This window comes from Rhinolophus ferrumequinum, chromosome 23 (genome assembly GCF_004115265.2).
Source record: "Rhinolophus ferrumequinum isolate MPI-CBG mRhiFer1 chromosome 23, mRhiFer1_v1.p, whole genome shotgun sequence".
Taxonomy (NCBI): domain Eukaryota; kingdom Metazoa; phylum Chordata; class Mammalia; order Chiroptera; family Rhinolophidae; genus Rhinolophus; species Rhinolophus ferrumequinum.
Genome location: NC_046306.1, coordinates 12,978,555 through 13,002,482, shown reverse-complemented (window position 1 = coordinate 13,002,482; position 23,928 = coordinate 12,978,555). Strand labels below are relative to the sequence as shown.

The 23,928-nt window shown below is 47.1% G+C and overlaps 1 long non-coding RNA gene across 1 annotated transcript in view; it reads right to left on the bottom strand.

Annotated features, from left to right (window-relative positions):
* The window catches only part of LOC117015679 (uncharacterized), a 43,457-nt gene that overhangs the window by 9,158 nt on the left and 10,371 nt on the right, over positions 1-23,928 (bottom strand). Inside the window, exon 2 of the long non-coding RNA XR_004421772.1 lies at positions 18,032-18,187. This is a non-coding gene — a long non-coding RNA (uncharacterized LOC117015679). The remainder of the gene's footprint in view (positions 1-18,031; positions 18,188-23,928) is intronic.

Below are 23,928 nucleotides of genomic sequence, written 5' to 3'. Positions count from 1 at the left end.
GTTTCTAAACGATCAACAATAAAAAACTTGGTTGATTGCGCTAGAGAAAAGACTAAATGATCTTCTTATTGTTTCTAAAGAAAATGACATGACAAAAATCAATGTCACATGAAGAGGTTATCCTAAAAGCATACAACCAAAATGTAGGAATGAAAGTATTATAGAGGTAAGTCTGGTGGTAAATGTAAATACGAGTATGTTATTTTTCTGAACGCTGTATAGTGTTTATCAGCTTTTATTTATTTATTTATTTATTTATATTTATGTATTTATTTTTAAGGCGGGCGCAGCTCACAGGGGCCCATGCAGGCCTCAAATCGGCAACGCTGGTGTTAGTAGCACCACACTCTAATTAACTGAGTTAACCGGCCACCCCTTTTATTGGCTTTTAAAAATTTGTTTCGGTTTTGTTTCTCATTCTAAATATGCACAATCTCATCTGATTTTGTATTCTTTATAAGAAGGTCTCCCAGTTTCAGGTCCACAAAACCCGGATGCACTTCTATGGAGAGGATAATGCATTTGCAACAGCCTCAGTTGGTCCTGGGGTCGGAGTTTGGCTGTGTGCAAGGAATAGCAGCAGAGAGAGGACAGACAGGGGAGAGGGAGGAGACTGCTGTCCATAATCCTGACTTGACCTGTCACTGGATATGTGGCCAAACAGGACAGGGAATCTTGGGACCCGTATCCAGAGAGACCAAGGCCACATAAAGGACCTCATAAGTCATTTCCTCAACCTCCCACCAGTGCAGGAACCCTCACCTTGATAGCTGCCCACTGAGCCTTGGCTCTGTGCACCTCCTGGGATGGGTGCTCACCCCCTTCCCCAAATCCTATATTATCGTAAGTCAAAAGGGAAGTTCTGTCAAGCTGACCACTAACTGTCTGTAGTTCCTCCTTGGGTCCTGATCTTTCCTAGGGGCCCCAGAAATAATTGGCTGCTTCTTGCTATCTCATTATAGCTCTGCAGAAATTTGGTATCCATACTCAAGTTCTGTCCCTGCCCAGGAGAACCCAGCTTCTTCCAAAGATTCCTCTTGCGACTTGACTTCCAAAGTCTTCCTTTTCTATTATCTCAAAGATTTCTCAACCACCCTTACATAGATATGATGATGGCAATGATAATAATAATAGCTAACACATATTGGGTGCTTACTAGGCACTAGGCTCTGCGCTGGTAATCTTTATGGCGATTTTAGGAAATAGGTACAATTATGAAGCCCATTTGACAGATGAAGAAACTGAGGTTCAAAGAGATGAAATAGCCTGCCTAGGTAACATAGCATATAGGTGGTGTAATCAGACTCTCTGACTTTAGAGCTCATGCATTTAATCACCATATGAAATGGCTGGAACCAGGGGACTCCAATCTGTGTATAGGAGAATAATATTGATTTTTATCTATAACCAAAATAGGTCAATTCATCAGGAAGTTATGACAGTTATAATAATTTTGTACGTGCCCAATAAACAAAGCTTCAAAGTACACACATCAAAAGTTGACCACATTACAGGGAGAAATAGAATCCATAATAATAGTGGCACAGTTTCAATATAATATATTAAATTTTAAAAAAATTGGGGTAAAAATACACATAACATAAAATTTACCATATTAATCATTTTTAGGTGTACAGTTCAGTAGCGGTAAATATCTTCCCATTGTTGTCCAAGCCATTTCCAAAACTTTTTATCTCGTAAAACAGAAACTCTACCTATTAAACAACTCCTCACTTTCCCTCTCCCAGCCCCTGGCAACCACCTCTATGAATCTGACTGCTCTAGGTACCTCCTCTAAGTAGAATCACACAGTGCTACTTGTCTTTTTGTAACGTGCTTGTTTCACTTAGCATAATAGCCTCAAGGTTCATCCGTGTTGTAGTGTGTGTCACAATTTCCTTTCTTTTTAAGGCTGAAAAATATTCCATTGTATCATTTATCCACTCATCTGTCGGTGGACATTTGGGGTTGCTTCCACCGTTTAGCTATTGGGAACAATGCGGCTATGAATACGTGTGTAAATATCAGTAGCTGGAGATTTTAATACCTCTTTCTCCATAATTGATGGGGCAACTAGTCCAAAACACCAAGTCAGTGTGGCAACATGATCTGAATAATACCAGTAACTGCCTTGAGCGAATTGCCTTTTATTATAGTTAGTTCATTATACCCAACAACTTCTTTTTTATAATTTCTTTTCTTTTTTTCCAACAACTTCTTTTTAAGTGCATGTGGCCCCTTCACCAGGGCAGACTTAGGCTGTGCCTCAAAACCAGTCTCACTATATTTCAAAAGGCAGAAATCTTAGGGTGTGTTGTCTGATCACAATAGGATGGGTTAGATATCCATCACAAGGTATCCTGAAAAAACCCACATGGTTTAAAACTAAGCTACACATGTATATATAACCGATGCATCCCAGAAGAAATCATGAAGAAAATTAGGAAGTACTTCAAACTAAATGGAAATGAAAAGATAGTAGTATATCAATTTTTGAGGGGTGCATCTAAAGCAGTGCCTAGAAGGATTTTTTAGCTTTAAATATTAATTTAGCTTTAAAGCTAAAATGTTAATTTTAGCTTTAAATGTTAAGGGCTGACACTCTAGCCCTTATGGAGAGTCTCTTACATATTTTATTAAAAAAAAAAAATCTCTCTTGCCTGGACGAGCTGGAGTGGTTTCTATTGTTTCCAAGTAAGAATCTTGATCAGTCATTATACTGGAAATGGGGTCTGTGGTGGTAATTTTATGTGTCAGGTTGGCTACGCCATGACACCCAGGTGTTTGCTCACGTCTGGATGTTACCGTGAAGGTATTTTGTAGATGTGATTAACTTTTACAACCAATGTATTTGAAGGAGATCCCTCTCGATACCCTGGATGGGCTTTAAATGCAGAAACAGAGTTTTCCTGGAGAAGAAGGAATTCTGCTTCAACACAGTAACTTTGACATCCTGTCTGAGTTTCTAGTCTGCTGACCTGTCCTATGGATTGTGAGTGGACTTGCCGACTCCCACAATTGTGTGAGCCAATCCTTAAAATCTCTCTCTCTCTCTCTCTCTCTCTCTTTCTCTCTAATACATATATATGTATATACAGAGGGTGCCCCCAAAATGTATATACCTTTTAAGAAAGGAAAGGAAAACTGTATTAAAATTGTAATAGTCAATATATACCGATAACAAAAGATGAATACAAGTTCTGAAATTACAAGAGGTGCTCAAAGTGGTGACCATCAGCGTCCAGACACTTCTGATCACAGTGAACTACTGCTTGAGCAATGTTGACCAAAGTGTCCACTTGTATACATTTTTTTGGCACCCTTGGTGTGTGTGTGTGTTTGTGAGTGTGTGTGTGTGTGTGTATGTATACACACTTGACACTTGAACAACACAGGTTTTAACTGTACAGGTCCACTTAAATATGTGGATATTTTTCCAAAAATACTGGAAACATATTTTCTTAATAACGTTTTATTTTCTCTAGCTTACTTTATCTTAAAAATAGAGTATATAGAGTACATATAATCTATATAACATACAAACTACGTGCTAATTGACTGTTTATGTCCTCGGTAAGGCTTCCAGTCCACAGTAGGCTATTAGTAGTTCAGTTTTTGAAGAGTCAAAAGTTATACGTGGATTTTCGAATGTGCAGGGGGTCTGCACCCCTAACCTCTGTGTTTTTCAAGGATCAACTGTACATCTTTTATTGGTCCTGTTTCTCTGAAGAACCCTGACGGATACAAGGGTGTCTCCCAACCTCTCGCCTGCATGTAGCTTAGTAAGGCATCTAAGATATCCAATACTTCCTGATCGCCAAGTCCTAGTGACATGCTCTTATCCATCACTTGGACCAAAGTGATACTGTCGGATGGTGAGATGGTCACGCAGAGTTGGAGGCCAGGCCTCGTACTGAAGGAAGATGGTGAAGGTGAGCAGCTGTCACTGCCGGATGAAACCAGACTGCTCCGGTACAGGAGCTAGAGCCCTGAGGATGATTTTGCTAACTGTCTGACATTGGGTAAGTCGGTTCCCTCCTCGGGCTCTGTTGTTGTCTCATCTGTGAAATGAGAAGGTTGGATAAAATGACCTCCGAAGACCCTAGTACTCCTTCTAATCCTGAACTTCTACACACGATTAGAACTCTGTCTTGCCAGCTGTGGGATACTGACCAGTCTATCACTCTCTCATCCTCGGTTCTCTTCCTTGAGAGAACCTTCCCTTGACATAAAAGCAGCCAGAATTCAGGGCTCTCTTAAGATGGATTTGTGGAAGCTTTAAGGCACCCCCCCACCCCCATCTTTCCAAGCTGGCACCTACTTGATCAATAAACCTTTCCTTACTCCAAACTCTGACGTTTTGAATATTGGCCTTTGAAGAGTAGGATACATGAACCTTGAACCAGTAAAAATAGTAGCTTCACATAGTGTTTGATTCACTGAAAGCTTCCTGCTAGACGAATAGAAAAGAACATTATTGACTTTTCTGCCAGGGAAACAGGCACAAAGGGATTCTAGAGGCCAGCAGACGAGTCTGGGTGAAGGTCGCACGCTCTAGTCCCTTAAGGACTACGGGGGCCGGGAATGGGTGCAAAGAGTAGAAGGAGAACCCCAGAATTGATTAGGTGGAGCCTCTGGCATCCCATGGCTCTCTGGTGCTGCTCCTAGGAGGAGAGGAGTCACGTTGGTGACAGAGACTCACAATGGGAAAGGCACCAGGGCTGGTGGTGCCCTGCAGCCTGCCCCAGACCCTCCTGGCTCGGGAAAGGAAGGCTCTGCAGTCACCAGATACCTGGCCCCACAGAAGCCCTGACAGCCTTAGCTGGGCCCTGCTACAGGTCAGGCTGTGCCTGCTGGCAACGATCTCAGAGCAGGTGTGCTGAACCTCACAGCCTGGGGCATGGTGGGAAACAGCCGGCCTTTGGGTTCCCTCCTCCCCTTCTCCAACCATCCCCATCCGTCAGGAAGCTGGGCCCCCAGCTCTCAGCCCATTGTAATAACAACTGTTCACACTGGCTCTTCCCTGGACAGTTCACCAAACAGGCTCTTTGGAAATGGCCTGGGAGGGGGGTTGGAGGGAGAGAGAAAAACTAGGCAGATGACCCCCTCCATTTTATAGGAGACGAAACCAGGACCCAGACGAGAGCCCGTTTCTGTGTCTGCCTTCCCCACTGGACTATGAGCCACTTGAGGGGAAGGACGAAGTCTTGATCACTCAGTCCTTCATTACAGGCAGAGGAAACAGCAACTGCAAAGGTCCTGAGAAAGGATGCAGTTGTCCTGCTGGAGAAGCTTCTAGATCAGTGAGCAAAGTGAGTGAGAATGATGGGAGATGCATTGGAGAAGTGGGCAGGCGTGTGGTCACGTAAGGCCTTGTATTCGGTTGGTGCAAAAGTAATTGTGGTTTTTGCAATTATTCGTAACCTTTTAAAGCGCAATTACTTTTTGTGTGTGTGTAAAGCGCAATTCCTTTTGCACCAACCTAATAGAACATGCAAAGGAGTCTGGCTTTTATTCCAGTTACCAGGGAAGTCACTGGAAGGTGCTTACGCTGAGAGCAGACGCTGAGAAGACAAGAGCCAATAAGACAGATCTGCCCTCATCTATTAAATGTAGGAGGTAGACAGTGAAATAAGTGACTAGTCACAGGGACTGTGACCCTGCCATGAGGAGGGACCCACAGGGGCAAGTGCACAGAGCTGTGGCCTACTTCCAGCCAGAGAGCCCGAGAGCACGTCCCTGGGGGAAGAGAGATTTCCGCTGAGACGTGAACGCTGAACCATAGTTAGCCAGTTGGAAAATAAATTACAAGAAAGGGGACGGGAAGTGGCATTGCAGGCAGAGGGTACGGTAAGTACAAATGCCTGAAAAGAGAGAAAGCCTGGGCGTTTGCGGACCATAGCCGTTTAGTATGGCTACATGGTAGGATGCAGGCAGGGGTTGGTCTGGGGGTGGCTAGCGGGGGTCTGCTTCTCTCCCTTAAGGTACTGTGAACCTTTTCCTACTCGGTTAGCACCCTTCTACTATATGAGCTCTAAGGGTTGCATTGCATTCTTCCCCTACACATTCTGTTGCCTAGTAACCAGTACCCTAGTGCTGGGCATTTAGGTTCTCTCTGGGTTTTCCCTATCTTAAACAATGCTGTGATGAATATCTTTGTCCGTACATCTTGTGCACGTGTATTATTATCTCCATATAGTAAAGATGGGACGTGCTGGGACTGCCCAGTGGACGGGCTTGGGCACTGCTTTGGACAGGCCTGAGCTGGACCTGTTTCCCAAACCAGTCCCCAGGTCTCTTGGGCAGCCTTTTGCTGGGTTTTTACTTAAGGGGCCCTAAACAGGGAGATGCTGGGAGAAGGTCCAAGGGAGCGATGAAGAGCCCTGACCATGAGCTCTGACTGCCCAGGCCAGATAACAGGCAGGGAGGAGCCCAGACCCAGGGCCCCACAGATCCTGTTGTTGTATGTTTGTGCAGCTGACCTGGTGCACCAGCTCCTGGGCCCTTCCAAGGACACAACAAATGCACTTCAGGTGCAGGTCTTAAAAGTTGGGGTGCCAGATGTAGGGTTCAAGATGTGGGTGCCAGATATGGGGCTTTGTTTGGTCCTCAGGGAGAAGCTCAGGGTGTTGCATGCCCTCCCAACTGTGGGTCAGCTCCCGATTACGGCCATGTGTCTCAGCCCCTCCTACCTGCTTTGATGTGAGATTTTTCTTGTTCGCCTGATGTGTAGGAGCTGCTCGGCTCTTTTTTTTTGTGGGGTGGGGGGAAGGGGTGTTTTCAAAGGAAACTTGCATACGTAGCTGTAGATTCTGTGTGTCTGTGGGAGGAGATGTGTTCAGGATCCTCCTATGTTTCCATCTTGAATCAGAACTACAACAAAAGGACTTCAAATTGAGCATGAACCTTCTACATGCGCATTGGTTCAAATCACAGCTCTACCACTAAGGAGCTGAGTGACTTTGGGCCAGTTTCTCAAACTCTCTGAATCTTAGTGTCCATATCTACACAATGGGGAAGACACCTAACAGGGTATCGTGGAAGGTAAGTGAAGTTGACAAGTACTTGGGCCCATTGTCCAGGCTCCCTATAACTGATGGTGGATATTTTCATTGTCCTCTTGGGTCTCCATCCTTTTTTTCAAAAATTATTCTAACAGTTTTATTGAGATAAAGTTCACACGCCATATAATCTACCCATTTAAAGTATACAATTCAGTGGTTTTTACTGTGTTTATCACAATCAATTTTGGAACTTTCTCATCAGCGCCCCCAAAGAAAGCCTGTACCTGTTAGTCGTCATTCGTTAGTCCTCTTGCTGATCTCCCTCCCTTCCCAGTCCCAGGTACCCACCTATTTACTTCTGTCTCTATGGATTTGCCTCTTCTGGACATTTCATATACGTGGAATCATACAAAATGGAAATCATACAAAGTCTTTTGTGTCTGGCTTCTTTCACTTAGCACAATGTTTTCAAAGTTCATCCAAGCTGCGGCATGCATGAGTATTTCATTCCTTTTTATTGCCAAATAATATTTCATTGTGTGGAAAGACCACATTTAATATATCCTTTCATCAACTGGTGGACATTTAGATTGTTTCCACCGTTTGGCTCTGATGGATAATAATGCTATGAACATTTGAGTGTGGACACGTTTTCATTTTTCTTGAGTATATACCTAGGAGTGGAATTGCTAGGTCATATGGTAACTCTATTTTCAATCTTTTGAGGAACTGCCAGACAGTTTTCCAAAGCAGCAGCCCCGTTTTACATTCCCACCAGTAGTGTTTGAGGATTCCCATTTCTCTACATACTTGCTATTGTCTATTTTCTTGATTATAGCCACCCTGGTGGATATGTGGAGGTATTTCATTGTAGTTTTGATTTGTATTTCCTTGATGGCTAACGTCTTCACTTTTTTCCAATGGAATCACTTTATGTCCAGAGACAGATAAACTCCCGGATACCCCGGGTCTCAAAATGGAAACACTAACATGTCCCCAAGGAAAAAAAAAAAAGAACTTTATATGGAAAAAGATATTCATTACTGATTCACATTTCTTACAGTGATTCTTCTATAAGCAAATTAACTATTTCCCAGTTTGGGGGCCTTGGGAAGTTTCTAATCTTCTTCTATTATCTCTGATAATGATAAAGACTGGTTGTCACGTGGAAAATGCCCATGCTAAGTGAACAAAAAAACAGGATAAAAAATACTCAGTTTAGTCATCTAAGCTGAAAAAAATATCTGTTTGTTCATCCATCCGTGTTTTAGGCACCACCTCGGTGCCAACCCCACTGCCAGCTTTCTTACGGACAAAGTCTGGAGAGGAATAGCGAAAATGAAAGTACCGCTTGCGTTGGGGATGGTGGGGTTCCAGGGGACAGACACCACACCCGTCCCCACCTCTGTTTCCCAAACTCTCTTGATTGTTATCATATTGCCTTGGCAATGTAAAACCAAGGGAAAGAAGAAAAACAAATTATTGCTCTAAGAATGACAGGAGAAACTTTTCTGGAGCCAGACTCTCAAAGTATTATTTCATGGGATCTGCACACAACCCCTGGGAGGATGATATGATCATAATAATTAATTATAATAAGAACAACAACAACTAATACGATGGCACTTACTGCGAGTCTGATCCTGTTCCACCTGGTAGGTCCCATTATTGTCCCCATTTTCCACTGAGGACCCTGAGGCTGGCAACGAGATGCCCTCCCGCTTTTGTGGTCTGTCTTTCCATTGCCCACACACGTGCCGAGCTGCACGTAAGCTCATGTTCACACTTAGGTCCACATCTGCACCCTCGGACACACACAGGCCCGCACATGCCACAGCCAGACACACATGTGCACGCACATACAGGACCGCTAGTATCCATACACACGTGCATTAGGATACGTGTGTCCATGTGTGTCTACATAGATACCCACGTGTACATAGGCCACACACTTTGGGACATACACCTAAGAGTGGGGAAAGGGGTGCAGGTAAAGGCGCAGAGTCCAACTCTTGCCTCCTTCCTGTAGCCTCAAAGCTCTGACCGCTGCTGGAAGGTGCGTACAGGACTGGGTGGGGTAGAGACAGATGGCTACTGGCTCAAACGGCAGAGATGACCTTGCATTAAAAACCCACGGCCACCTACCAACTTCCAAGCAGGGCTACAGAAGCTAAAGGGCCTCATTTTCCAGGCAACCCACCAGGCTTGAACTGAGGGCCTACAGCACATCCCACTCTGTGCCAGAGGCCCCAGGGGCTGTTCAAAAAAAGGCATGATCCAGGTCCAGGGTACCCAGGCGGTTGAGAAGAGAAGATTCACAACCAGCAGGCCTCAGGGAGACAGCATGCCCTAGTGGTCAATGGCAAGCGTTTTAGCAACAGACCGCCTGGATGAGAATCCTGGTTCTACCACGTACTCGGTCTGATCTGGGCAAGCTAGTTAACTGATTGGTGCCTCCATTTTCCCCATCAGTCAAATGAGGAAAATTCTAGCATCTACCTCTTAGGGTTGTTGCTTAAAAAGTACTACATAAGGATGTATTTATAAACTAAGTTGATTTGAGTGAAAGCGGGTGGGGATGTGTGCACAGAGCCCAGAGTCAGAGGAAAGATGAAGTAAAACATCTGGTACACAGCTGGTGCCCAATCGGTGTTTCTCCCTTTCTTTCAATGCATCAATATTATAGAGTTTGGAGAATGGGGTGGGGGTGGGAGGGCGCTAAAGTGGGTAAAATTACCCAGAATCTCACAGCCACTAACAAAACTACTAGCTTTATTTCTGCCAATCTCATAAGCCAATACAGGGCTTGGCTCACAGTAAGCAGCTCAACAAAACGTTTTAACTGATCGATGCATTTGTGTTCAGAAGGAACTGTAGCGTATTTACCTGATGGAAAGCAACACAAGCAGTCGTGGCCATCCCTCTGCATATAGAGACTTTTCCCTTCTTTGGGACCAGTAACATTTTCGTTTTATGGAAGAAGAAACTGAGGCTCAGAGAGGTCAGACCACTTGCCCAAGGTCACACAGACAGAAATGGGAAGAGCTGGCTGTAGAAGTCACAGCTCTTTTACCCACACTCTTCCGGGCTGTTGGATGCATTGAGGGATGGAGAGTGGGGCTTAGAGCATGATGACCTGGTTGACTTTCTAGCCATCGGAACTTGAGGTTTGGGGAGCCCTGTGGGTCAGAAGCAGCCTGCCCCCCACCACCGACAGGCCTAGAAACACAACAAACCTGCTAGGCTCTTGGCTGGCTTGGGTTCTCTTTGAGACAGGAAACCCCTCACTCTTACCCCCAAAAACTTTGGGAGGCCTGCTTCTCTAGGGTGCAGAGCCCTGGACATCAAATTCATGACTTCTGGTGCCTTCTAGTGGGCAAAAAGAGAAACACCTCTGGAACTCACAGCTGCGCTGGGAGCCAGCGTTGAAGTCAGCGGTTCCTGCTGCTAATGATGATCGTCACGCAACAAACGCAGGCACTTTTACACCTAATCTAATGTAACCCATGCAATCACTCTCTCAAGCCAGGAATCATTGTTGCCACTTGATTTAAGTCATCTGGGAGACTTGGGGAAATGACTTTCCATGGCAGAGCCCGGAGTCGCCCTGGGAGCTCAGAAGAGGACGCGAGCGTCATTAAAGTCTTCCCGCAGCGGGAGACGGCCCTGCATGGTTGGACCAAGGTGGATTTACCCTGATGGTGAAGCCTTACGAGGTCTCACCTGCATAGCCTCCTCCACACCTTGGGAAGGGCTCTCCGGTGCAACCACATGGTCATATGTTTTACAAAAATTTGCAAAATTCAAACATTTTAGTAGCGATTGGTCGAGACCACTGTCTCTTCATCTAGTGGGTGATAAATATGTATTAATAAATAAAGTATGTGTTCAATAAATTGTGTTAGGTGAAAAAACAGATGACAGAGGAGTGAATGAGTGAAGTGGCATTGAGTTCAGACTTGAAGGAAGAATGGGACTTTAGCAAACGCTTCTCGTGTGGAGGGGTGCCCTCCACACACAGACCAAACTTAGGCCACGGGTGGTCTTGAATGTCAGGGTGAGGAATCTGGACTTCTGGGGCAGGCAATGGGGATGAAGCAAGAGTTGAATGTCAGATAAGAGGACAGGGCCTTATGATGGAGGGACCAGACTGGCTCAGGTAAAACTGCCCTCACCCAGCACCACCAAAGAGCTTATACTTGGGTGATACAATCATGGGGGTACCTTCCGTTGGGGTGCTCTCTGAAGAGAAATGTCTCTAGAAAGCCCTTGCTATGGTGTCCGCAGACCCCTGGGAGGGGGAGTCCTGGCTAGGAGATTCCAAATCCCGTGGTGGGTGTCCAGCCTGGATCCGCTCAACACTCTGTGTTCCCAGCCCAATGTGGGGGAAAGGTTGGGGCCCTGCCCAGCTTAGGGTGTGAGGGTCCTAGTCATTGCCGCATGTCCCAGCCCCGTGCTGTGAAGTGAAGTGGCCCTTCCACACAAGAGGAAATTGAAGCTGGCTGAGCAGTGGTGAAAATCCTATGAAAACCCAGCTGCACTGCTGCCTCTTTCACTAGGCTCCAAGCCATCCTTTCTGTCTCCCACTGGGTCCAAAAGAAGTCTAGTTATCATTTATTTAGCACCTGTTTTGTGTCACGCCCCGTTAAGCACCTTCATTTCCCATCACCTGATTATTCCTCCAGTAACCCTGTGAGTGAAAGGAATGCCTATTTCTATTTTACAGAGGAAGGGGTGGAGAGCACAGACAAGTGGAGCTGCTTATCCCAGGTCACACAGCAGTAAATAGTAGAAGCGGGATCAAATCCAGACTCCTGAGGCAGCCCCCTTAGTTCCCAAGCTGCCCCGCCTCCTCTCCTGGTCCAAGTGGAGGTGGAGAGACTCAGCTTCGCCAGCAGAGGGAGATATAAGCCCTGTTTCCCAGAACTCTGGCCAACAGAATTCTTGCTGTTAGGAACCTAAGAGCTACTGCGTGATTCTGAAATATCTGGCCTTCAGGGCCCACTTAGTCCCAGCTCTGGTGGGGCCTGGAGCATGCAGAGGTGTGTAGAGAAATACAAAACACAGCCTTCAATGAGGTGAGCCGATGATTCACAGAAAAGGAAGTGCAATGTCTTGTAACATAAAAAAGAGCTCACTCCTAATAAGAGAAAGCTGGGTTAAATCCACAATGAGCAGGCACTTTTTGCCCATCAAATTGGCAGTTGTACAGGTGAAGGTATGGAGAAACACACCCTCATACATTGCTGGTGGGATTAAAACTGGGTTTAACACCTGTGGAAGGCAATCTGGTACTATCTATCGAAATTAAAAATGTACAGGCATCCAACAGAAATGCATAGTACATTAATCCAAAGACTTATACTAGACCTGCTCTATTTAACATGGGAGCCACGAGCCACGAGTGGCTTCTGAGCACTTAAAATGCATCTCGTCCGAGTTGAGATGTGCCGTGAGTGTAAAATATACACCAGATTTTCTTAGAATGGAAAAAAAGTAAGATAACCTTAATGTTTTTTCATATTGACAATTGTTGAAATGATATTTTTGATAGACTGGGTTAAATAATTTTAAAAGTTGACTCCACCTGTTTCTTTCTACTTTTTAAAATGTGTTGCTAGAAAATTTTAAATTATACATGGCTTGCATTTGTGGTTCATATAGTTTTTTTTTTATTGTGGTAAAATACATATAACATTCAATTTATCATTTGAACTATTTTCAACTGTACAGCTCAGTGGCGTTAAGTACATTCACAACGTTGTGCCACCATCACCACAATTCATCGCCAGAACTGTTTTGCATCATCCCAAACAGAAAAGCTGTCCCCATCAAACACTAACTCCCCATTTCCTCCTTCTCCCAGGCCCTGGTAACCACCATTCTACTTTCTGTCTCTGGTTTTACTCAGTCTACCTAAAAGGCCTCGCTTCTCTTGCAAGGGAGGCTGGGAAATGTAGACTACCTGTGTGTTCAGGAAGAACAGAAAATGGGCTGCCAGTTTCCGCCACACTTGCCCAGTCTGACGCCCATTTAGGCTTGCGCCTGCTGTGTGCTAAACCTAGCAACCCAGCAGGGTAGCTCAGGGAGAGCAAGAACCTGAGGGGTTGGGAGGGTTAGAAGCCCTGATCCCCCAGGTGTGTGACCACTCACTTCTGCTCTCAGGACCTCCATTTTCCAATCTGCAAAATGGGGATATAACAATAATAATAATCTCTTCCCATTGATATGGTGGTGATGAAAGCACTCTTCAATTCATGAAAGCCTGACTGCAAAGAAGCGGATGGCGCTCTGCCTGCCCTCAAAAGCATTAAATAACTAAAGGAGGCAAGAATTCAAGACTTGGCCCCAGATCTTGGGAGAGTGCAGGGTTTGTGTTAAGAGAGGCTGCCTCAAGAGAGGGCTCTATGGATGAGCCTTGAGATATGATGAGCAAAATGGGAACAGACCCAGGAGCTAGGGTAGGGCACAGCAGGGAGGAGAAACAGCACATGCAAAGGTGTGGAGGCTGGAACACCCGTGGTATATCGAAGGGTCCCATACCCTCGTATTGAAAGCAGAAATTCCCAAAGGGTGGAATGTGGGCTGGGCTGGGAGCTGATGCACACTTACGTGCTTGTTCTTTGGCAGGATGGGTTTGAAAGGAAAAAGAAGAAGAATGAGAGATTGAAAACAGATTATTGGGGAGAAAAATATTTCAGACTCGAGACAGCTGTCTCTGCAGTCTCTGGCTCCTTCCCACCCATTCCCCAGCTCTGATGCAAGGCTGGCTGGAAGAAGGTATTTCTCCTGGGACTCTTCATGCTGAGGGTCTGGCTGGCAGGAGACTAAAGCCTACCCCATTCCTGCCTGGGTGCCAAACTCTGCACGAGGCTTATACCCACAGCCTGACAGCACGCGTTAGGCCATGCTCATGTTTTCCTGGAGTCTCCCCTTGAGATAGATTCTGTCATTGTGCCCGTTTCCCAGATAAGTAAACTGAGGTTCAGAGAGGTTAACTAGCTTGCCCACAGTCACACAACCAGTCAAGGATGAATCTGACTGACTCCATTGCTTTTTCCTGGGCCCAGGGTTTAGACACAGCAGGGAGAGGTTTAGGGCAGCAAGGAAGAATGTTCCAGAGGGGCAGTATGGTACAGTGGTTAAATGCTTGACTCAGAAATCAGACTTTGGGGTTGTTTGTTACAGCAGCATGACCTATCGTGTATCCTGATACAAATCATAATAAACTAAGTTATAGGTCCTTAAAAATGTGACGACTTACAATCTTCCTCTTAGAAGCAGCACTTTTCAAAAGTGTTTGCTGTTTCAATTTTGGTAACATACACATAACATAAAATTTGCCATCTTAACATTTTAAATGTACAGTTCGGCGGCCTTAAGTGCATTCACGTTGTTGTCTGCTGTCATTATCATCCATACACAGAACTCTTTTCATCTTGCTAAACTGAAACTCTGTATGCGTTAAACAACAACTCTCCATTTCTCCTTCCCCCAGCCCTGGCAACCACCATTCTATTTTCTGTCTCTATGAATCTGACCATTCTAGGAATCTCTTATAAGTGGAATCACACAGTATTTGTCATCTTGTGCCTGGCTAATTTCCCTCAGCGTAAAGTCCTCAAGGTTTATCGATGTTGTAGCATATGCCAGAATCTCCTTCCTTGCTAAGGCTGAACGATATTCCATTGTGTGGATAGACCACACTTTGCTTATCCATTCATCTATCCATGGACCCTGGGGTTGCTCCCATCTTTTGGCTGTTGTGAATATGCTGCTGTGAACATGGGTGTGTAAATATCCGCAGTAGTATTTCGAAACAAAGTTGTTGGGGGCAAGAGGCCCTGACCAAGAAGCCTGGAGACCAGGTCTCCAGACGCGACCACCAACGCTGTGTAGCTTTGGGCAAGTCGCTTTTTGCATCTGATCCGAACTTCCCTCCCTTTCACTGCCTACTTCACAGCAGCGCACGGAGACCAAGTGAGACTGTGAACACTCTCGGCGAAGGGAGAAGCCACGAGGGATTGTTATTGTTATTACTCAGTGGGATGAGGGCCATGATTTCCCAAAGGCATGAGTCACTAATGGTGAAATTCCAGGCATCAGGAGACTCGATTCTGGGCAGCAGAGACCAGATTCCACACAGAGCAGTGACCCTGACCCTGAGGCCCTGAGTGAGCCACACCCTCCCTCCTTGGCCACTGGCTGTCGTGAGGAAGGAGTCGGAAAATGTCACAGGCATATGTTGGGTCCTTAGGGTAGAGTCTGCAGTCCCATTGCTTCACACAATCGTTAAGGAGGCTCAAAAAGGGTGATGCCCTGGCCCAGGGTCACACAGGCGGAGAGCAGTAGAAGCTGCACTAGAATTTGAAATTCCAGGCTGCCCGCTCTGCACCACACTGCCTCCCATGTGGTTCCAATTCTAGGAAGAGGGTTTCAGAAGTGAGCTCTGGAAGAGCCATTGGGGTCCGGGGGAATCAGGGGACCCAAACAGACTCAAGGAGAAGTGGAACTTGTCTCTTCGGTGTCTCATGGAGAGTGACCTCGGAACCTTTCAGCTTAGAGCCTTCTCTGTACTTTCCAAAACCTTGAGACCATTGGTGATAATAATAATTGCTCCTATTAACTGAGCCCTTTCTAAGTCACTGGCTTGGAGCTAAGCACTTCACATGCCTGCTCACATTTCATGTCTCCTATGAGCTAGGAACCAGTGTTACCCCATTCAAAAGCCCCTAGACCTTAATTCAGTGGCATTCTCAAGGTCACAAAGTGAGAGGAGGCCAGAGCTGGGTTGGCACCCAGGACTGGGTGCCTGTGTGATCTGTCTACTGAAACACAACGACCTGCTGCTTCATCTGAATTCTGTTACAATTCTGTGAGGTAGAGACAGGGAGAACCGATTGTGCCCATTGTCCAGGTGGAAAAACTGAGGCTTGGAGCAAATTGATGGCATGCTGGCAAGAGGAGGAGTCAGGGCTCAAGCTCCCCCTGCCAGGGTAGGCTTCTGTCCAGTACATCTGGTCTGGGAAAGAGAACGCTCTTCCAGGAGTACACAGCCCCTGCCAAACCTAAGCCTGGAGATATGGGATGGGGCAGGGGTGGTGACAGAATTTAAATGGGGTCCCCCTCCACCAGTGACAATGAGGGCATCCAGTATTTAAGGAGCACGATTTCATTTCATGTTCACCCATGTTGAAGAAAATAATTCTCCTCTCCCACTGAAAACACTTAGGTTCAAGGAGGTGAGCGCACATGTCCAGCTGGCCAGGCTAGGAAGTTGTGGAATTGAGATGCTAAAGTCTGGCCTCTTATCGACCATGCAAATTCCTCTCCCCAAGGAGAGGAGGGAGAAGCAGCCTGGACACCCCTGCATGGCTCCGCAGGCCCCCAGGCCCTCGGCTCCTGAGAGACCACATGCTGAGAGTCCTGGACATGTGGTTCTAAGAACCCCAAATTCCTCAAGTGGAGCCACCACGTTAGGATTCAACAGTTGCCCAACTCTCTGCCATCCACAGGATGATACATGGGGTCGTACCAGAGGGCTGAGCCAACAGAGGCCCTGCGGTGCCCTGAGAGGCTGGTGACCCCATGGACAGCAGGTCTGACAGGTCTGGCTCCCTACAGAAGCCCGCTTAACCCCGGCATGTGGGGAAGGCAGCTGTCTCCCTAAGCCCCATCCTCCTGCGGCCTTAGATCCAGCACAAACTTAGAACGCCTTGCTCACTCACCATCCTGCCTCCACTCTTCTCTCTAGAGCCTGCCTGTGTTCTGGTATAGGGGCGGACAATGTGCTCAAGAAGAAATCCCTTCCCCAGCCCGAGGGCCTAAGCCATTCCAGGGTCTCCGGTCCCCTGGACTGGTTTTCAGGGATAGGAATGTGTATTTGCTGGGTTAAGTCACGCTAGCTGCTGTAACAAATACCACTAAGATTTCAGTGGCTTTACTAAAACCACAAATGTTTCTCACATCACAGTACAAGAAGTCTTGGCAGGAGGGCTCTGCTCTTTGCAGCCTCTGAATTAACCAGTCCCAACCCATCTAACCTCCAGATTTCTGGACGACAAAGGTCCTTATTGTTGAAGTCAGAAGTATTAGGATATTCTGTTTCTTGCAGCTTTTAACCTGCTAACTGACACTCAGGAGTGAATGCTGAAAATGGCTAAGAGGCAAGCCTACTCAGTGCTTATTTTGTAGTAGGAGAAGGTGCCAGCAGTTCAAACACAAAATGAGCACCTACTATGTGCCAGGCCCTCGATATAGTGTCTAAGTGGGGGCAAAGTGCATGGATTCAAATCTTGGCTCTCACCAGTCCTGTGACCTTGGGCAATTTACTCAACGTCTCTGTGCCACAATTTCTCCATTACCAAAATTGGGGTGCTTATAAATATTCTACCTAGTAGGTAGAGGATTAAATGTCCAATTCAAGTAAAGAGTTTAGCACATTATCAGCAAACATGAGCTTAAAATTTCCTGACCAGACCCTGTGGGGTGTAAGTAACACTAACCCTACCTGAGAGGGGGGGAATCTGAGGTTCAAGGAAGTAAAGCCCAAAGACATACAAATAATAAGAGACAGCCTGGTGAACCCAGGTCTAGCTGAGCACCTACTATGTTCCAGGCCCTGTGTCAGGTGTGTAGATACATTATCCCGTTGGATTCACACAGCAGTTGTGCACAGAGGGTGTTACTGTTGTTGATGTTATTATTCCATTTTGGACAGATGGGAAAACCACAGCTCAGAGAGACGATAATACTTGTCTCTAGGCAGGGTCAAGATGTCAGCATTTGAACCTAGGCCTGAGTCCAAGTCTTTATTCTTTCTACTATCTACAAGCCTCCCTGGGGATCCACAGACAATTATGGCGGAGTTTCCGGAATCAGAGGAGTAATACATTTGGCCCCCAGGGCTGTCCAGGGTCTCCTGGAGTCATTCCCCGAAGCTGAGTCATTCCCCAAAGTCATTCAGCCGATCTCCAAGGTCACCCTGGTCATCACCAGACTGCACCCCTGCTCTCCCAGGAAAATACCTGGAGTGGAAGGTCCTGAGACGCGGAAAGTTGGCTCACTGTATAGAATAAAGCAGAACTTTCGAATGATTGGAGCTGGTCCACGATGGAAGAGTCTGCCCTGAGATGTGATGTGCTCCCTGGCTCTGGAGGGTACACGCCGCGGCTGACAGCCACCTGTGAAGAAGCGGATAGAGGAAACTCCTGCGTGGGAAGTGACACTGAATCAAAGAACTTTCAGTTTTGAAAAGCTGTGATTGCAAGAGCCTCTGATTCTTTTTTCCCCATTCCGATCTAAAACTGTATGACACTCAAAAGCTACTGTGTTTCCCTGAAAATAAGACCTAGCCAGAAAATCAGCTCTAATGTGTCTTTTGGAGCAAAAATTAATATAAGACCTGGTATTATATTATATTATACTATATGAAACCCGGTCTTATATCATAGTAAAAGAAGACTGGATCTTATATTAATTTTTGCTCTATAAGACACATTAGAGCTAATTGTCTAGCTGGGTCTTATTTTCAAGGAAACAGGGTAGGAATCTGAGACTGCCTGTGTTTTCCCCTTTATGTTCTCTGTTCCCTATCCAGACAGGTAGACTGTGGAGTATACCTACTGACTCAGGGAAGGGATGTTTCAGTACAAGCAGAGAACAAGTTTTCAGGTTTCAAAAGCCCCCCTTTCATCCCAAAAAAGACCATTCCAGAAGTGATCTGGGGCATATTAACTCCTAATGAATCAGAGAAAGGTGAGATTCATACAAGGTCGTGGCTGCTCCACCAGCCTGGACCCTGGAGGATGAGACACAGAGCAGGGCTGCCACTGACCTGACTGGTCACGCAGCAGGAGTGACTGAGAAACAAGGTTTGGGGGTGGCTGTTACTGCACCCTACCCTCGCTGACCCTGACGGATGCACAGCTCTCCCCTCCCCCACTCTCCTTCTTCCCAAATAAGAAGGTTGGGAAGAGAGCCAGAGGAAAAGTGAAGTGTGAACATATTTTTAATTCTGAGGGTCACCGTGACAATGAAAGTGTCGAAGAATCCAGAATTAGAGAGATGAAATGATCATGTAAGTGGGCCTGAGACAACCTCACACTTAGACACAATCACAGGGAAAGTGAGTGAGTGAGTGAGTGAGTGTGTGTGTGTGTGTGTGTGTGTGTGTGTGATGGGGTGGGGAAAAACTCTGATCGAGATGAATTTTCTGCCCACATAGGAAGTGAGGTATCATAATAAAACTTAATTCAAAATAGATCGCTTTCCCTGCCCATCTGAATTTTAAACTGAGATTTGTGCCCGCTCCCCATAAGTCTAAGATGTCACAGTCCCAAGAGTCTTGGATCTGGGGCTCTTGCCATGACTCTTTCACTCGGTGGAAAGTTGGACATCAACACAGACAGCGTCCAGGCCCAGGAACCAGGAGAACTGAGCCCTACTCTTGGGTGTCACCTTCCCTGGGAGGACTTCCCTACCCACTCATTTCACAGTGAAACTCCCTCCACCCCCCTGGGCATTCTAGAGTTCTCGTCTGTTTTTCTCCAAAGTACTTAGCATCAACTGATATCGTGCAAGCTTTACTTATTTGTTTGTTGTCTATTTTCCCCTACTTGATTGTAAGTTTCACGAGGGCAGAGATTCCTTCCTTCCTTCCTTCCTTCCTTCCTTCCTTCCTTCCTTCCTTCCTTCCTTCCTTCCTTCCTTCCTTCCTTCCTTCCTTCCTTCCTTCCTTCTGTCTCACTTCTCTTTTTCTTCCTTCCTTTCTTTCATTTATAAAAAATTTCAAACATACAGAGAAGCATAGAAAATATCACGAACAACAATTTGCCATTTGCCCCTCCCCTAGAGCTAACAACTAACTGTTAACATTTTACTGTATGTGCTACATTTGCTGGTGCCAGCATTTTCTAAAGTCAACAATACGTGTCACCATAGTCCTCTTTTAAAACTTGAAGGAGGAGAGTTTTGTCTCTTTTACTCGGTGTCTTCCTCCTCACTACCTTCAATAAATAGCTGCTGATTGAATGGATCTCATTTAATCCTCATGGCAGCCCTATGCAGTAGGTATTATTATTATCCCCATCTTACAGAAGAGAAAACCGAAGCACAGAGAGGTAAAGTAACTTGTCCAAGGACGCACAGCTAGGAGGTGGTGAAAGGGGACTCTGAGCTCAGGCAGCACGAGTCCTCGACCCACTAATTTACTGCACCAGAACTCTCCGGGGACTCCTTCCACTGAGATGTTCTTTTATCCTCTCTTTCCACCTGTCCCATCCAGACACATCCACAGAGGAGACTTAGAGGAAGAAGAGGGATTCACAGACTGGCCAGAAGCAAGTCATCTCTGTCTAGGCACTTGGGTGGTCTCCATAAAGGCTGGGCCCTCTCTCCCGCTCTGGGGTGGAGACAGAACACTCCTTCCCAGACGGGTGACCTTTGGGGTTTGTTATGAGTAGAGATTCCTTCTGGGGAATGTGATGGCTGATGCGGGAGCCTGGATCCCCAGACTTAACCCCCAGGAATGTGGACAGAAATCTCCAGGCCCCTGTCTTACAGGCCAGCTCTCCCAACCTCTGGGCCAACCAGAGGAGGGTGGTTCTAGGCAGCTCTCCTGGTTGCTGAATCTTCTGGGGAGGTGCCCCGGGGCCTTCCATCCCCAGGCTGGGTGGCAGTTCCTCAGAGTAAAAACAGCTCCAGCCTTCAAAATCAGAGAAACTTGGGGTCTGCCTCTTCCTTCTTAGTTGTGTGACATTGGACAGGTGCCCAACCTGGTGAATCCTCAGTTTTCATGTCTATCAAATGGGGATAATTATTGTCCCAACCTCACAGCAGATCTGGGACTAGGGTGAAGCAAGCTAGGTGCCCAGGGCACCACACTTAAGGAGGCGCTGGCTCTCAGGTACCGACCCTGCACTTGCGAGAGCCTGAGAATGAGTGCCTCCTTAAATGATGCACCCATCACCTCACTGGAGCACCACCAGTCGTCCCAGCGCTGCTTCCCAGGTTGTTCTGGGAAGGAAATGAGATAGTCTGTGCAAACAGAGCAGTGCCTAGCACACACTTAGGGCTCACTCTTTGGGAAACGCCGTTGTTACTGTTCTTATTAACTGCTTTTCCGAAATAGGCTGAGCCCCGTCTCTGGGTCTCTCTCAGTGGCCTCCACGGCTTCCCCACCTGTACCGTACTGCACCCTCGTCATTATTTATTCCCTTCTAACAGTATTAAACGACTATGGATTTCATTCTTTTCCTTGTCCTAAAGCTCTTGCTCTCTGTTGTGATGTGGAAACGCTTGCTAATATTTGCTGCATGCTTAGCGCAGTGCTAAGCCTTTATACACCAGCTCTCACTCATCTTTACCATGACCCTGTGAGGTAGGAGCTATGATTATGCCCATTTTGCAAATGAGGAAACCGAGGCCCTGAAACATTAAGGGGATGCACTGCTAGGGAGAGCGGAAGCTGGGGGCAGACCCAGATGGTCCAACCCCACACCCCACGCGATGGAGCCCAAAGCCTCCCATCTTTCTCTGGGCTCTGCCCTAGGGGTGCAGACAGACAGCTCAAGGCAGGGCCCCAGTGCCTGTTGGGGCAGACTGACTTCCCTGAGCTGTGTCAGGTCCCAGGCCCCTAGGGACAGGGGGATGGCCTTGATGCCCTCTGGGCATTTCCAGGCCACAGCAAGCAGTTTCTGAGTTCTTCCCAGGCCAGGCAATGCCTTCTACCTTCAGGCTGTGATAACCACGGCGAGTTCATATTTATCGGGCATTCCTTCTAACCGGCACTGTGCTACATGGCTCACATTCAAGTTCCCCATCAAGCCTCACAACAGCCCTCTCTTATTACTGTCTCTATGTTACGAATGAGGGAAACCGCAAGGCCAAGGTCACGGCCCAAGTACATGGCAGGTCTACGATCTCGACTCCCATTTGTCTGAATCCCAGATGGGCCGGTGGGTAAAGGCTTGGCTGCTGAGGGCCTTGTGGACACTTGACCTTTTAATCACTGCTACCTTCATGCTTCCTCCCACTGCTGGCAGCCGCTGCTGTGGCCAAAATGGGGTGGCCCAAAGGAGGTCATCGCAGGGGCTGAGCTGGGGCTGGGCTGGGGCTGAGTGGGGCGGAAGGCAGGTGTCTGGGTGCCAAGGATTCCGAGTTTGGCTGCTCCATGGCCAGGCTCTGCACCCCTGAGACACACACATTGCTTTGGATGAAGTGGAATGCAGGGCAGGTAAGTTTTGCTTTGGGGGCAGATAGCTCATCACCCGTGATGACACTGAGGTTTGTTATTTGTACACATGAGTTTATGTCCCTGCCTCCGACCTCCTTCCTTTGTAATGCATCTTCCATCCGGGCCACCAGAATGGTCATACATCTGACCACATGCAGGCTCTGCTCAGGACTGTCCAGGGGCCTCCACCCCACAGGACAGTCTAAACCTTTCCTGGCATTCAAGGCTGTTTGCAGACATCCATCAGCCTCGCCCCCTGTTGCTCCCATTCACACACCTCAGCCCCACACACCACAGTCTTTGTTATACAACCAGGTCGTGTTGCAGAGGCCAGTGTAGTGGGCTGGCCTTGCCTCTTCGACATCCACAGGTGGGTCCCACTGCCTCGAAGGTCCCCTTCCCCAAGATCCTCCTGGATATTCTCAGGCAGGACGGGACACAACTCTGAACTCCCAAGCCTGAGGGTGGCTGTGCTATTAGCTTAGTGTTAAAAATGCAGGCTTTGTACATAGACAGAAATGGGTTCAATCCCAGCCCTGCCACTTACCGGCTCCAGGACCTTGGGCTGGCCTCTGAGTCTCAGTTTGCTTCTCTGAACACAGAAAGAACGAAACGAACTATTCCACACTGGGGTGCTGAGAGAATGGAAGGAGGCCGCACATGAAGCTCTGGGCTCAGTGCTTGCAACACCGTGAGGGCTCAAAAAGCATCAGGTAGTCATCCACTCATTCTACAGCCAGGTTTAGCCTTTAATTAATTTTTTTTTTTTTTCTAAGGAGGGCGCAGCTCACAGTGGCCCATGTGGGGATCGAACCAGCAACAGTGTTACTGGCACCACGCTGTAACCAACTGAGCTAACCAGCCACCCCTACGGCCAGGTTTAGACACCATAGGTCTCTATGCTGGGCTCTAGGAGACAGCAGTGAAGGGACTCATGTGGCCCCAGGGAGACTGGAGAGGCAGACATTCACCAATTAGTTGTCATTGTGATACCCCCACACCTCCAGAGTGTGGCTGGAACCTTGACCTTGAAGTTCCTTGGGGCAGGATATAAATCCAATTTATCTCCACAACCTCAGTGCTTTAGTCCATGGCTTGGACACTCAGCAAATATTTAAGTCGAAAAGATTTCTATAACAAACACTTACGGCCCTTAGTATGTGATGGCGACTGTTCGAAACACTTTACGAATATGAAATCACTTAATTACATCAGCATCCCTGTGAATTATGTACTATTATCATCATCCCCATTTTTCAGATGGGGAAACTGAGGAACAGAAAAATTAAGCAGACTTCCCAGAGTTTTATAGCCAGCGAGGGGCACAGCCAGGATTTGAACCCAAGCTGCCTAGCTCCAGACTCGACTTGTTCCATGCCTCTCCTGAGTGGATGCCACTTTCTAGGGGTGTCCACAAAAGACTTGGTTCCCCTGTTCCAGGAGGCCCAGGGCTGACCCGAAGACCTTGCCCACCTCCAATGCCCTCTGACCCTGGGCTCCTCAGCGTTCTAATCCTCCGGTGGGCCATGGAGAAAAACAAGGCCTCAGCTGCAGCCTCCGATGTCCCTTGCCAAGCTGGCACTTTGAGGCCTGGGGGTGCCAGCAGCTGGGCCGGCCTCAGGGCCAACGTTCCTGTAAACACCCTAGTGAGCCAGCCCTCAGTGGTGACTCCAAGGGCTGCTGGCCTCG